This window comes from Canis aureus, chromosome 16 (genome assembly GCF_053574225.1).
Source record: "Canis aureus isolate CA01 chromosome 16, VMU_Caureus_v.1.0, whole genome shotgun sequence".
Classification (NCBI taxonomy): Eukaryota; Metazoa; Chordata; class Mammalia; order Carnivora; family Canidae; genus Canis; species Canis aureus.
In genome coordinates, this window is record NC_135626.1 from 40,102,989 (window position 1) to 40,115,771 (window position 12,783).

At 46.6% G+C, this 12,783-nt stretch overlaps 1 long non-coding RNA gene across 4 annotated transcripts; it reads right to left on the reverse strand.

The window, feature by feature from the left end:
* Positions 1-257: 257 nt before the first annotated feature.
* On the reverse strand, positions 258-8,244 carry LOC144286592 (uncharacterized). Of its 4 annotated transcripts, none has more exons than XR_013354603.1 (5): positions 8,026-8,244; positions 4,306-4,521; positions 2,541-4,141; positions 1,867-1,952; positions 258-1,747 (listed from the first exon to the last, which is right to left on the reverse strand). It is a non-coding gene; the product is annotated as an uncharacterized LOC144286592 (long non-coding RNA). The 4 variants fall into 4 exon arrangements; XR_013354601.1 differs by having other exon boundaries at positions 258-1,766; XR_013354602.1 differs by having other exon boundaries at positions 1,867-4,141.
* Positions 8,245-12,783: the final 4,539 nt, after the last annotated feature.

Genomic DNA, 12,783 nt, shown 5'->3' on the forward strand with positions numbered 1-12,783 from the left:
GTGGTTTGAGCCTCCATTTCTGGCCAGCTCCTAAGGGAGCACATTGATCATTGGGAGACTTTTTTTTTTTTAATTTTTTATTTATTTATGATAGTCACACACAGAGAGAGAGAGAGAGGCAGAGACACAGGCAGAGGGAGAAGCAGGCTCCATGCACCGGGAGCCTGATGTGGGATTCGATCCCGGGTCCCCAGGATTGCGCCCTGGGCCAAAGGCAGGTGCCAAACCGCTGCGCCACCCAGGGATCCCCGAGACTTTTTTTTTTTAAGCCAACATTGAGGGGCACCTGGGTGGCGCAGTGGCTGAGTGTGTCTGCCTTTGGCTCAGGTCGTGATCCCAGGGTCCTGGGCTTTAGTCCTGCATCATGCTCCTCGCAAGGAGCCTGCTTCCCCCTCTGCCTATGTCTCTGCCTCTCTGTGTGTGTGTCTCATGAATAAATAAATAAAATCTTTAAAAAGTAAAAAAATAAAATAAAAGCCAACACCGATTAGGAAAGGGCACAAAGGAGGTTTTGGAGATGAAGGAAATGTTCTCTATCTTGACTGTAGCGGTGGTTCCTTGGGGACACACATTTGTCAAACTCATAAACTCCACACTTAAAATAGCTGAACACAATAGCTCAATAAAATTGGACTTTTACCAAGTGACCGAGGAGATCAGGTATCGATAGATGAAAAGGGTTGGGATTTCATTGGCACAGAAAGGTCACAGCAGAGGCAGTGAAAGCGCCACCCATTATTGCCAAAGGAAGGTGGTTGGTGCCCCCTTCACTTAGTGCTTCTGTGAGGCGTGTTGGAGATTTAGGGACCGAACCTGGAAGGAAAGTATCCTGCCCCATTCCAAGGGCTGCTGGGTGCGGGGAGGGTCGGCGGAGCTCCTACTGAGTGCCCCTGAATGGTTGGCACCAGTTAGCACTAACTGAGCACCTACTATATGCCACACACCAGTCTGGGACTTTACTGAGACCAGGGGTGGCCCCATCTAAGAGCAAAGAAAGGTTTTGACATTTTTAGGTAGCTTTATAGAAGATTTAAAAAGCACAATATTTCATGACACATGAAAACTGCATGAAATTCACATTTCGATGTCCATGGAGATTGATGGGAACATGAGCACGCCCATTTGTCCACGAGCTGTGTCACAGGCCAAGGACAGAGTTGAGGACTTGCGCAGAGACTATAGGGCCAGCGAAACCCTGAAATACTTGCCATCTGGCCCTTCCCAAATCAAGCTTGCCTGCAAAGCCTATAAAGCAGAGGTTAAGAACGCACTGTCCGAGGGAGGAAGAACGAGGGTGCCACACAGCCTGGCTCCCGGGCTGCGGTTCGGACCCACTCCCGGCTGCGCGCGCCCCCTCCCCGCGGGTTGGTCAACCTGAGACCCGGCCTCGCGCCGGGCGAGCAGCAGTGCCCCCTGCCGGCGGTCAGGGGCAGGCCGGCGCGGGCTGAGCCTCGCCTCTTAGCGTCTGCCGCCATCTGCTGGCCTTCTCGGGAAGCGCATCCCGGGAGCGCAGCCGGCGCAGGGACTGCGAGAGCGCAGGGCGGGGACCCACATGGCCAGTTCCGGGGACCAAGGTGCCAACTATTCCAGGCAGGGATTGAAGCCTACCAGCCGGTGTCCGCTGAAAACGTTTCATCTGTCCCTGCTTATTTGGTGGGTGAGAATACAGGTGACAGCGCCCAGCGGGGTACCTGGATGCTTACCAAATGCTTGCGAACTGTGGCTCCGAATGTCCAGTTCCTGGGGACTTGAGCAAAGAACAGGAGCTGCAGGCACAGGGTGGTAGGAGAGGACTGGAACGTCCTGCTGACCCAGGTCCCCCTTCCCATGCATTTGTCTTTACATGCACCCTTCATTCTTTCTTACCCTCACTCATTATTCATTCATCCTTTCAACAAGCTTTTCTTGAACACCAAAGGAGACATTTCTCTGGACTCTGCACACTGGAAAAACTACCAGAGAACAAGACCGTGTAGTCCCTGCCACGGAGCTGACAGTGTTATGGAAAAGACCAGTAATTTCAGTACAGCGTGATGAAGCACATTTGGGGGTAGCAGAGAAGCCTAAATGAGCAGCACATAAGGTGCCCCGACCTTATGGGGCATCAGGAAAGGCTTCCGGTGCCTGCAGAATGGGTGAGCTTGCCAGACAGAGAGGGGATCGGCATGTGCAAAGGCCCAGAGGTGAGGAGTATACCCAGCAAGTTGCTGAAAGAAGTCTGAGAGGCAAGAACATAGAAGGTAATGAGGACAGGGGAGCAAGAGGAGGCTGGAGGGGGAAAGAGACTGTGCCGGCGGACCTTCAACGCTGAGTGAATGCCAGGTTCAACAGGGGGGCACTGCAACATCTGGGAAGAGGCAGGGCACTTCTGTTCCCTGGGCTCACCCATTCTGTGACTGGGCAGCTCTGGCTGCTGGAAGGTTCTCCCTCATTCTGGGATGAAATCAGCCACCCTAAAACCTCCCCTGCCCACAAGGTCCTGTCCTGCTGGGGGCATGCACAGATGGAGTAGCCTCCCTGCCTCCAGGCCAGCTACTCACCTGGTCACAGCCTCACTGGCCGTTCCTGGGCAGAGGCAGCCCCAGGGCAGGTGGAAGGACTGGAACTGGCTCTGGGTGCAATTCCACTCATCCCTTTACTGGCTGTGTGGCCTTGGGGTGGTTCCTTAACCTGTCTGAACCTGGATTCTCTCCTTTGTAAAAGCAGCAGAACAGCTCACCTGAGAGATGAGGCCATTGAGAAGGCTGATGGTGGGGAGCACTCCCCCAGCGCCCTAGGCCCACCTCTGTCACCTGGATCATGGGAGGTGGTGACCAGGGCGTGCTCTTTCTTTGCCACTTTACCCGACACCCAGTGCTGGTGGGTGCCCAGCAGCATTAGCGGAATGTATGAGTGATTCATGGGGTGATTACAGGCAAACCCACAGTTACCACTCAGGACACAGGCCAACAATCACAGGGGGTGACAATACCACAGCACCCTCACCCCAGCGGTACCCTCACCCCCATCGCGTCCCTGGCGATCGTGCAGAGGCCCACAGCTCAGGAAGACGAATCCACTGGCAGGAGGAGCTGGAGGTAAACCCAGGACTGAGCCCTGCGCGCTCGCGGTGCCCTCTGCTGGGCGGGCCCGGCGCCGCCTCTCCCTCTCTTCCCCCGGGGCCTCAGGGACAGGCCGGCCAGGGAGAGAGGCTCGACCTGGGGGGGGGCCTTCCCCACACACCCTCTCGCACAGGGAAGCCCCAAATCATCCCTGAGGCTCCACGGACACCTTTGTCCTTCCTGTCTCCTCTCTCCTGCTCTTCAGCGAACACTTCAAGCATCCCTAAATCCCCACCATCCCTCAGGTGGCCTCAGCGTAGTCAAATGTTAGCGCAGGGAGGGACCTTTATTACTATTATATTACGGTTATTAACGACAGCTACCATTGCGAGGCACTTGTCGTTTGCCAGGCCATCCAGGAAATGCAGCCGGTCCCTCCAGAGATGGGCAGCCGCAGCCAGCGGGTGACAGGTGACGTGGCTGACTCAAGGTCACAGCACAAGAGTTTTCAGAAACCTGGTGTTTTTCATCAGGCTGGATGGGGCTCATCCTGCTTCAGTAAGGGGGATTAAGTGGGCCTTGAGATGGGGGCAGGGCCCTCTGGTGCCCCATGAGCCTCACCTTGCCCCTCCTCTGGACCCCACTGAATCCCAGGAAGGGAGACAATGTGGTGAGCCTCCCAGCATTACTGCAACCATTGGGGAGAGAAAAGAAAAAGGAAGTTTTATGTGTATTTGGACTCTGCGATTGGCCTTTTCCTGGTCCACAGATGACGCTTGCCCAAGGCTGCAATGCAGGACCAGGACCAAAACCTGCCGACCCCCCACCCAGTGTTCTTTCTCTGGGAAAAGGAACCACAGAATAAACCTTGGGAGGGGCCAGCACAGGAAACAGGCACACAGTCACTGCCAGGCACCCCACCTTAGGCCTACTACCCCCAGCCCTCGAGAGAGGAGCCTCCTGCAGCACCTCAGGGGGACCGGGCCTGACCTGCCAGGGCTCTGACCCTGGGAAGTTGGAACTTGGAGCCTCAGGTCGGTCCCGAAGCCCGGTCTATGCTGTCATCTTGTGGCCACTTCGGGAAGTGCGCCTGTCCGGCTCTAAATTGGAAATAACACGGATTGAGCAAAACTGAACATTATTCTGGGAACTCATGGGATGTAGAAGGGAACATAGCCCAGCCGGTGCCCTGAAGAAGCCCACAGTCTGGCAGAGGAGCCTCCAAATGGCATGTCCAAAACTGAACTCAGCGCCGGATACCCACCAGAACAGGTCATGGAAAAGTTTCCAAAAGATGGACCGATGGTCCAAAAGATGGTCTCTCCCATGCTTTAGAGGAGGCATCTGGAGAGGCAGCGGGCAGCAGGTAGGATTTGACGGGAGGAAGTGTGCAGGAGGCACTCCAGGGAGAGGCACCGGCCTGAGCAAAGTCACGGAGACAGGGAAACAGCAGTTCTAAGGATTCCAGTTTGTCCCAAGCCTAGGTCGGATATGGAAAGGAGGAAATGATCATTTGGGAGCCAAATGGGCCAGTCTTTGGCTGGTGGTCTAGGGAGTTTGTACTAAGAATTTTAGGCTGGGGAACCAACAAAGGTCCTAGGGCAAGGATGAAGCTTGAGCAGGGGTCTCTTTAAGAAAAAAAAAAAAATACTAGCTGCAGGGGACAGGAGTGAACAGGGCAAATGGAAGAAGTTTCAGGGCAATGGAGAGAGTGCTGGGAGAGGAGTAGGGAGGACTTCAGGGCTAAAGAGGGTACTACTGACAGCTAGACAAGCCAGGGCCAAGCAGGAGAGGTGAGGAATTGGCTTGGAGTTGCTGTCAGGAATTCCAGTGAAGCTACACCTGCCTGGTTCAGTCAGTAAAGCATTCAATGGTTGACTCAGGGTTGTGAGTTCAAGCTCCACATTGGGTGTAGAGATCACTTAAAAATAAAATCTTTAAAAAAAAATGGAGTCCCAGTGAAGATGCCTTTAGGCAACTAGAAATAATATATGAGTAAAAGGGGAAGCAATTGCTCCCATGTGCACAGACTTCATAGTAAAAAAAGCACTTCAGGGACGCCTGGGTGGCTCAGTGGTTGGGCGTCTGCCTTTGGCTCAGGGCATGATCCTGGAGTCCCAGGATCGAGTCCCACATCGGGCTCCCCACAGGGAGCCTGCTTCTCCCTCTGTCTGTGCCTCTGCCTCTCTCTGTGTATCTCTCATGAATAAATAAATAAAATCTTAAAAAAAAAAAGAAAGAAAGAAAGCACTTCGGCTTGTTCATGTTTTGACTAGTATTTACTGAGCCCCTACTATGTTCCAGGCCCTATGCTACATGGTTTGCTATTCATCAGTAAACAGGGTTAGATTCCAGGGTGGGGAGCGGTGCGGGAGACACATTAGCTAGTAGGCCTAATGAGTAAGTATAGTATGCAGTGTATTAGAAGGTGCTAGGGAGAAAAGGGAGGAAGAGTGTAGGTAAAAGAGAGTAGGGGGCTAGGGTAGGGGGGTTCAGTTTAAAGCAGGATGGTCCAAAAGGACCCCAGGACAAAGCATACATTCAAGTCTCAAATCCTAGAGACTGGGGACTTCCTGGGTGGCTCAGTGGTTGAGCGTCTGCCTTCGGCTCAGGTCGTGATCCCAGGGTCCTAGGATTGAGTCCCAAATTGGGTTCCCCGCAGGGAGCCTGCTTCTCCCTCTGCCTCTGTCCCTGCCTCTCTCTCCCTGTATCTCTCATGAATAAATAAATAAAATCTTTTTTAAAAAATCCTGGAGACTGACGGATAGCAGGATGTACCTACCCAGAATGGGCAGCTTTGCTGTAGTGATTATTTTGAGTTGTTGACACTTGAAAAGCAGTAAATGCAAGGGCAAGCTTTTTCTAAACTCCCCTTATCTGTCTAAAGACAGAGTCTTCAAAAGGGACTCAAGTATCATCAGTCCCCTCCCCAGCAGGGAGAGTCATCAACCAGGGAAGCCAGCAGAAGAGTCTAGAAGTTGACATCACATCCAGACAGACTTCTCATGACCATCATTACAGCTGTTCTTCTAAGGGCCCACTCAGATTTCCAAAAAATCCTATGCTCTCCCCTGGGAAGCTATCCTCCCCCTCTCTTTCTCTATTAAGAAAGTATACAAGCTTGCATGCTAAGCCACCTTGGGGAATATTTATTTTTCCTGGGTATCCATGAAGTAAACATGATAATAAATTTCCATCTGTTTTTCTCTTGTTAACCTGTATTTTATTTACTACAGGGGTCTCAGTCAAGAACTTAGGAGAATAGAGGAAAAATTATTATTTCCTTCCCTATAAGATTTTGGGAAAGAAAGTCATGTGAATATCTAGGGAGGAGCTTCCGGAACCCAAGGTGGGAACACTTCTGGCGTGTTCTAGGCCCAGCAAGGGAGCCGATATGGCTAGAATGGGGAGAGCAGGATAGTGTATTGAGATGAGCTGAGAGAAGTAACAAAGATTGAGACTGGGTCACAGAAGTTTGAGAAAAGTTTGAGAAATTGCTGAGAGAGAGAGAGTGGTAAGGACCCCCCTCTTGCAGGCTGCTGGAGGGAATGTGAACAATTTGTCCCTGGACGGTAATTTTGCAAACACATTTAAGATATGCTTTTCTATTGACCCAGAAAATCCACTTAGAGGAATTTATCCTAAGAAATGCTGAGAGATGTGCACGTCAAATTATCCACAAGGATGTTCATCCAGTACTGACAAGAACAGAGGGTTGGAGATGATTTAGATGCTCAACAAAAGTGGACGAGTTACATTATTTATGCTACATCCATAGCAAAGTTACACAGCCGTTAAAGATGTTGTAGTAGAATTCTATTTATTAGCATGGAAAGAGACTCAACATGTATTTTATTATGGAAATTTTATTTTTAAAAAAGTTTTATTTATTCATGAGAGACACAGAGAGAGGCAGAGACACAGGCAGAGGGAGAAGCAGGCTCCATGCAGGGAGCCTCACGTACAACTCAATCCCAGGACCCTGAGATCACGACCTGAGCCAAAGGCAGATGCTCAACCACTGAGCCACCCAGGTGTCCCTATTATGGAAAGTTTAAAACATGCGCCAAGGTAGAAAAAATGATATAACGTGCCCCCATGCACTCATTCACCAAGTCAACAATTATCAACTCACAGTCTTCATCTACACCCCCTTCATCTCCTCCCTTCTCCCACATAATGTTCTTTGTTTTTTTTTTAAAAAAAAGGATGTTATATATTGAGAGAGATAAAGAGCACGAGACGGAGGAGGGTCAGAAGGAGAAGCAGACACTCCGCTGATCAGTGAGCCCGACTCTGACTCCAGGCTGGATCCCAGGACCTTGGATCAGGACCTAAGCAGAAGGAAGATTCTTAACCCACTGAGCCACACAGGCACCCCTCCCACATCATTTTCAAACAAACTCCAAACATGATAGCATTTCACTTGTAAATATTTAAGTATGTAGGGACACTTGGGTGGCTCAGTGGCTGAGTGTCTGCCTTTGTTTGGCTCAGGTCATAATCCCGGGGTCCTAGAATCGAGTAGCATCAGGCTCCCCATAGGGAGCCTACTTCTCCTCTGCCTGTGTCTCTGCCTCTCTCTCTCTGTCCCTCATAAATAAATATATAAGTCTTAATAAGTAAATATTATTTCAGTATGCAGCTAGCAGACAAGAGCCCCTTTTCTTTAACATAACAGCATACATCAAGTCCCCTGTCGGGCTCCCTGCATGGAGCCTGCTTCTCCCTCTGCCTCTCTCTCTGTGTGTGTCTCTCATGAATAAATAAATAAATTTTTTTTTAAAAATTTAAAAAAACACATACAATCATCATACCTAAAATAATCAATAATACTTCCTTAATGAAGGAAAATTAGGTCTCTGCTCACAGTACCCGACACCAAATGTGTGGATGTTCCACGCCAAGCAATTTGGATACTGACCACCCAGCGTTAGCACAGACCTCGCAGGCTAAGGGATCAAGTCCCACAAGTCCCACTGACCTCCCATTTCAGATGTGAATCCCAAGCAGCAAGTCGTAAGATCACTGTAAAGGCTGCTTTTAGGCAACAAACTTGAGTGCTGGAAACCTGCATAAAGTGAAAAGACCCCAGCCTCGCAGTGTGAACAGGTTCCTGAAGGGACCTACCTCGGAATAACCTCAGGCCCTAATTGACCAACTGCAAGCAGGCACAGTTCCTAAGATTACCAAAAATGGGAAAGGTCCCTACTGGCCAGTCTCCCTCACTCCACCCTGTACCACAGCCTCTCCTCCTCCTCCTCCTCCTCCTCCTCAAAGACAGTCTCTCCTCTCCTGTCCTGCTTGCTGCTCCCTTGCAGTGCATTCAATAAACTTCTTTTGGTTTGTTTGTTTGTAACTATTTTATTTATGTATGTATTTACTTAAAGATTTTATTTATTTACTTGACAGAGAGAGAGAGCCAGATTTATGTATGTATTTACTTAAAGATTTTATTTATTTACTTGACAGAGAGAGAGAGCCAGAGACACAAGCAGAGGGAGAGGGAGAAGCAGACTCCCCACTGAGCAGGGAACTCCACAAGACTGATCCTGAGCAGGGAACTCCACAAGACTGATCCCAAATCCCTGACCCCAGGATCATGACCTGAGCCAAAGGCAGATGCTTAACGGACTGAGCCACCCAAGTGCCCCTATTTTCTTTTTATTTAAATTCAGTTAGCCAACATAAAGTACATACTTCGTTTCAGATGTAGTGTCCAGTGATTTATCAGTTGCATATAACACCTAGTGCTCATCATATCACATGAGCCCTCCTTATAAACCTCTCTTTTGTTCTGTCTTGCATGAATCCTTTCGCCACCAGCGCATCAGCCCCACCCAATTAGAAAACCCCACATTTGGCACCCGCCCTCTTGCATCTTATTAGAGTGCCCCACAATTACCCACAGTTGTCCCATCTGCCTACATACAAATCAAGTGTTCTCACAAGCCCCTTCTAGGGTTCGATAATCTGCCATAACGGCTCACAGAACTCAGGGAGGAAACACTTAACTATTACCAGTTTATTATAAAGGACATAGATAAGCAACTAGATAAAGAAGTACATGGTGCAAAATCTGGAAGTGCCCCCACACTCAGGAGTTTCTGACCTCATGGAGTTGAGGTATACCTCCCTCCCAGCACATGGATGGGTTCATCAACCTGGAAGCTCCCCCAAACCCCATTGCTTAAAAAGTTTTTATGGAAGTTCCATTTGTAAGTGTGATGCATTACCTCATTGGCCACTTACGGTAACTCAACCTCCAGCCTCTCTGCCCCGGCACCTTTATCATTCAGGAAATTACAGGGATTTTAGGATCTCTTTGCCAGGAACCAGGGGGCAGAGATCAAATATATAATTTCTCTTACATCACACTATCACACTTAATATAATCAAATACCTGGTCAGCATTTAAATTTCTAAGTCTATAAATAAATAAATAAATAAATAAATAAATAAATAAATAAATTTATTTAGTTATTTATTTGTAAGTCACATAAATGACTATTTTTTTAATGCTAGTAGGATAACATCTTTTTTTAAAGACTTTATTTATTTATTTATTTATTTGAGAGAGAGAGATTGTGAGAGAAAGAGAGAGCACAAGCAGGAAGGAGGAGCAGGCTCCCCACTAAGCAGAGAGCCCAACATGGGACTCAATCCAAGGACCCTGGGATCATGACCTGAGCTAAAGGCGGACCCTCAACCAACTGAGCCACCCAGGTGCCCCAGGATGACATCTTTAGTAGGTAATTTTATTGTACAGATCTGGAAAGATTTATATTATGTTAAAATCATGAGCGAATGCTGGTATTTCCAATTTTATTCCAACATGACAGCATGTCTTCTTCATTTCTTTGGTTTTATTTTTTTTTTCTATCTGCTTATAGCTTAATAAGTTTTAAATTCTTTTTTTCTTGCATTTTCTTTTTTCATTTAAATTTAATTAATATATACTGTATTACTAGTTTCAGAGGTAGAGGTCAGTGACGCATCACTCTTATGTAATACCCAGTGCTCATTACGTCACCTGCCTTCCTTAATGCTCATCACCCAGTTACCCCATCCCCCTGCCCCTTCCCTTCAGCCACCCTCAGTTTGTTTCCTATGATTAAGAGTCTCTTATAGTTTGTCTCCCTCTCTGATTTCCTTATTTTTCCCTCCCTTCCCCTGTGATCCTGTTTTGTTTCTTAAATTCCACATATGAGTGAGATCATACTATAATTGTCTTTCTCTGATTGAGTTATTTCACTTAGCATAATACCCTCTAGTTCTGTTCACGTTACTGCAAATGGCAAGATTTCTTTTTTTTTTTATGGTTGAGTAGTATTTCATTGTGTATATATATATATATATATATATATATATATATATATATATACCACATCTTTATCCATTCATCTGTCAGTGGACATCTGGGCTCTTTCCATAGTTTGGCTATTATGGACATTGCTTCTATAAACATTGGGGTATAGGTGTCCCTTTGGATCACTACATTTGTATCTTTGGGGTCAATACCTAGCAGGGCAATTACTTGGTCATGCCGTAGCTCTATTTTTAACTTTTTGGGGAAGCTCCAAACCGTTTTCCAGAGTGGCTGCAACAGCTTGCACTCCCACCAACAGTGTAAGAGGGTTCTCCTTTCTCAGAATCCCCAACATCTGTCCAACAACACTTCCTGACTTGTTTATTGTAGCCATTCTGACTGGTGTAAGGTGGTATCTTATGGTTTTGATATGTATTTCCCTAATGCCGAGTGATGTTGAGCATTTTCTCCTGTGTCTGTTGGCCATCGTATGTCTTCTTTGGAGAAATGTTTGCTCCTGTCATCTGCCCATTTCTTGACTGGATTATTTTTTTCTTTGGATATTGAGTTCGATAAGTTCTTTATATATTTTAGACACTAGCCCTTTATCCGATAAGACATTTGTAAATATCTTCTATTCTGTTGGTTCTCTTTTGGTTTTGTTGACTGTTTCTTTTGCTGTACAAAAGCTTATCTTGATGAAGTCCCAATAGTTCACTTTTGCCTTTGTTTCCCTAGACTTTGGAAACATGTCTAGCAAGATGTTGTTGTGGCTGAGGTCACAGAAGTTGCTGCCCATGTTCTCCTCTAGGACGTTGATGGATCCTGTCTCACATTTAGGTCTTTCATCCATTTTGAGTCTATTTTTGTGAATGGTGTGGCTGTCCCATTTTCCCAACACCATTTGTTGAAGAGATTGCCTTTTTTCAATTGGATATTCTTTCCTGCTTTGATAAATGGCAATTTTTTTTTTTTAACTGGGATCTCTCATGGGCCGTAGGATCAAGCCCTCTATCGGACTCACCTTAGCAAGGAGTCTACTAAACATTCTCTCCCTCTGCCCCTTCCCCACTAAAATAAATAAGTAAATCTTTGAAAATGGGTGGGGGGGTGGGCAGGGAACTCACATAAAACCACAACCCATGGTTGTATGTATCTTAAGTCTTTCAAACTGTAAGTACCTCCTCCTTCTCTTTTCTTCCCTCCTCCCATTTATCCATTGTAGAAAATATCATTTATCTTATAGAGTTTCCCATCTGGACTTTAGCATTGCATTACCATGATGTAGTTTGACATGTTCCTCTGTCTTCTGCATTGCCTGAAACTTGCTATTTATATCTAAAGTCTATCAGGGATGCCTGGGCAGCTCACTGGTTGAGCGTCTGTCTTTGGCTCAGGGCATGATCCCAGGGTTCTGGGATTGAGTCCCACATCAGGCTTCCTGTGAGAAGCCTGCTTCTCCTTCTGCCTATGTCTCTGCCTCTCTGTGTGTCTCTCATAAATAAATAAATAAATAAATAAATAAATAAATAAATAAATAAATAAATATCTTAGTCAGATTCAAGGGTTCCTCCTCCCACCAGGGGCAATTATAGGTGGTGCTGAAGAGATGTGTTGTTTCTCCTTTGGTGGCTTTAGAGGTTAATGATCAATGCCCAGACCCATTCATGGATTAGGGTTTGCAAAATGATAGTATTCTAACTATAGCACTCCCTCTTCATTTATTACCTGGACTGCTGCTTCTATAAAAGGGAATCATGCCCTTCCCCCCTCATCTGTAGTTTGATTCCACTTTGCAGGAAAATCATAGATATTACAGGAAAGGCAAGGTAAATAATTTCCTTTTCTTTTTTTAAGTTTATTTATTTACTTAAGTAATCTCTACACCTAGTGTGGGTCTTGTACTCATGATCCCGAGATCAAGAGTTGTATACTCTTCCAACTGAGCCAGCCAGGCACCCCAATAATTTTCTTTTAGTTTCCAGTTTGCAAAGTAATGAGATGATTCTGTAGCATCCTCCAACGGTGACCAAATAAGGATTTCTTTCATTGTTATAAACTTGTGATTGAAATATATTTGAAGTAAGCATACTGGATATGTTTAAATCTATCGCAGTTGCTATCCTGATAATTATGTAAAATAGTCTCATGGTTCCAAAATCAAATTTCCAAAATAAGATAGTCAAGGAAATCCAGCTTCTATCCCTGTTCCCTCCACCCCTCCTTTTCCTCACAGATAACCTTTTTTTTCTCCTTTTTTCGGTCAAAACAACAACAATACACATATATCCTTTTTCTTACATAAACAATAACATACCTCCTTTTTTTTTTAATTTTTTTATTTATTTATGATAGTCACACAGAGAGAGAGAGAGAGGCAGAGACACAGGCAGAGGGAGAAGCAGGCTCCATGCACCGGGAGCCTGACGTGGG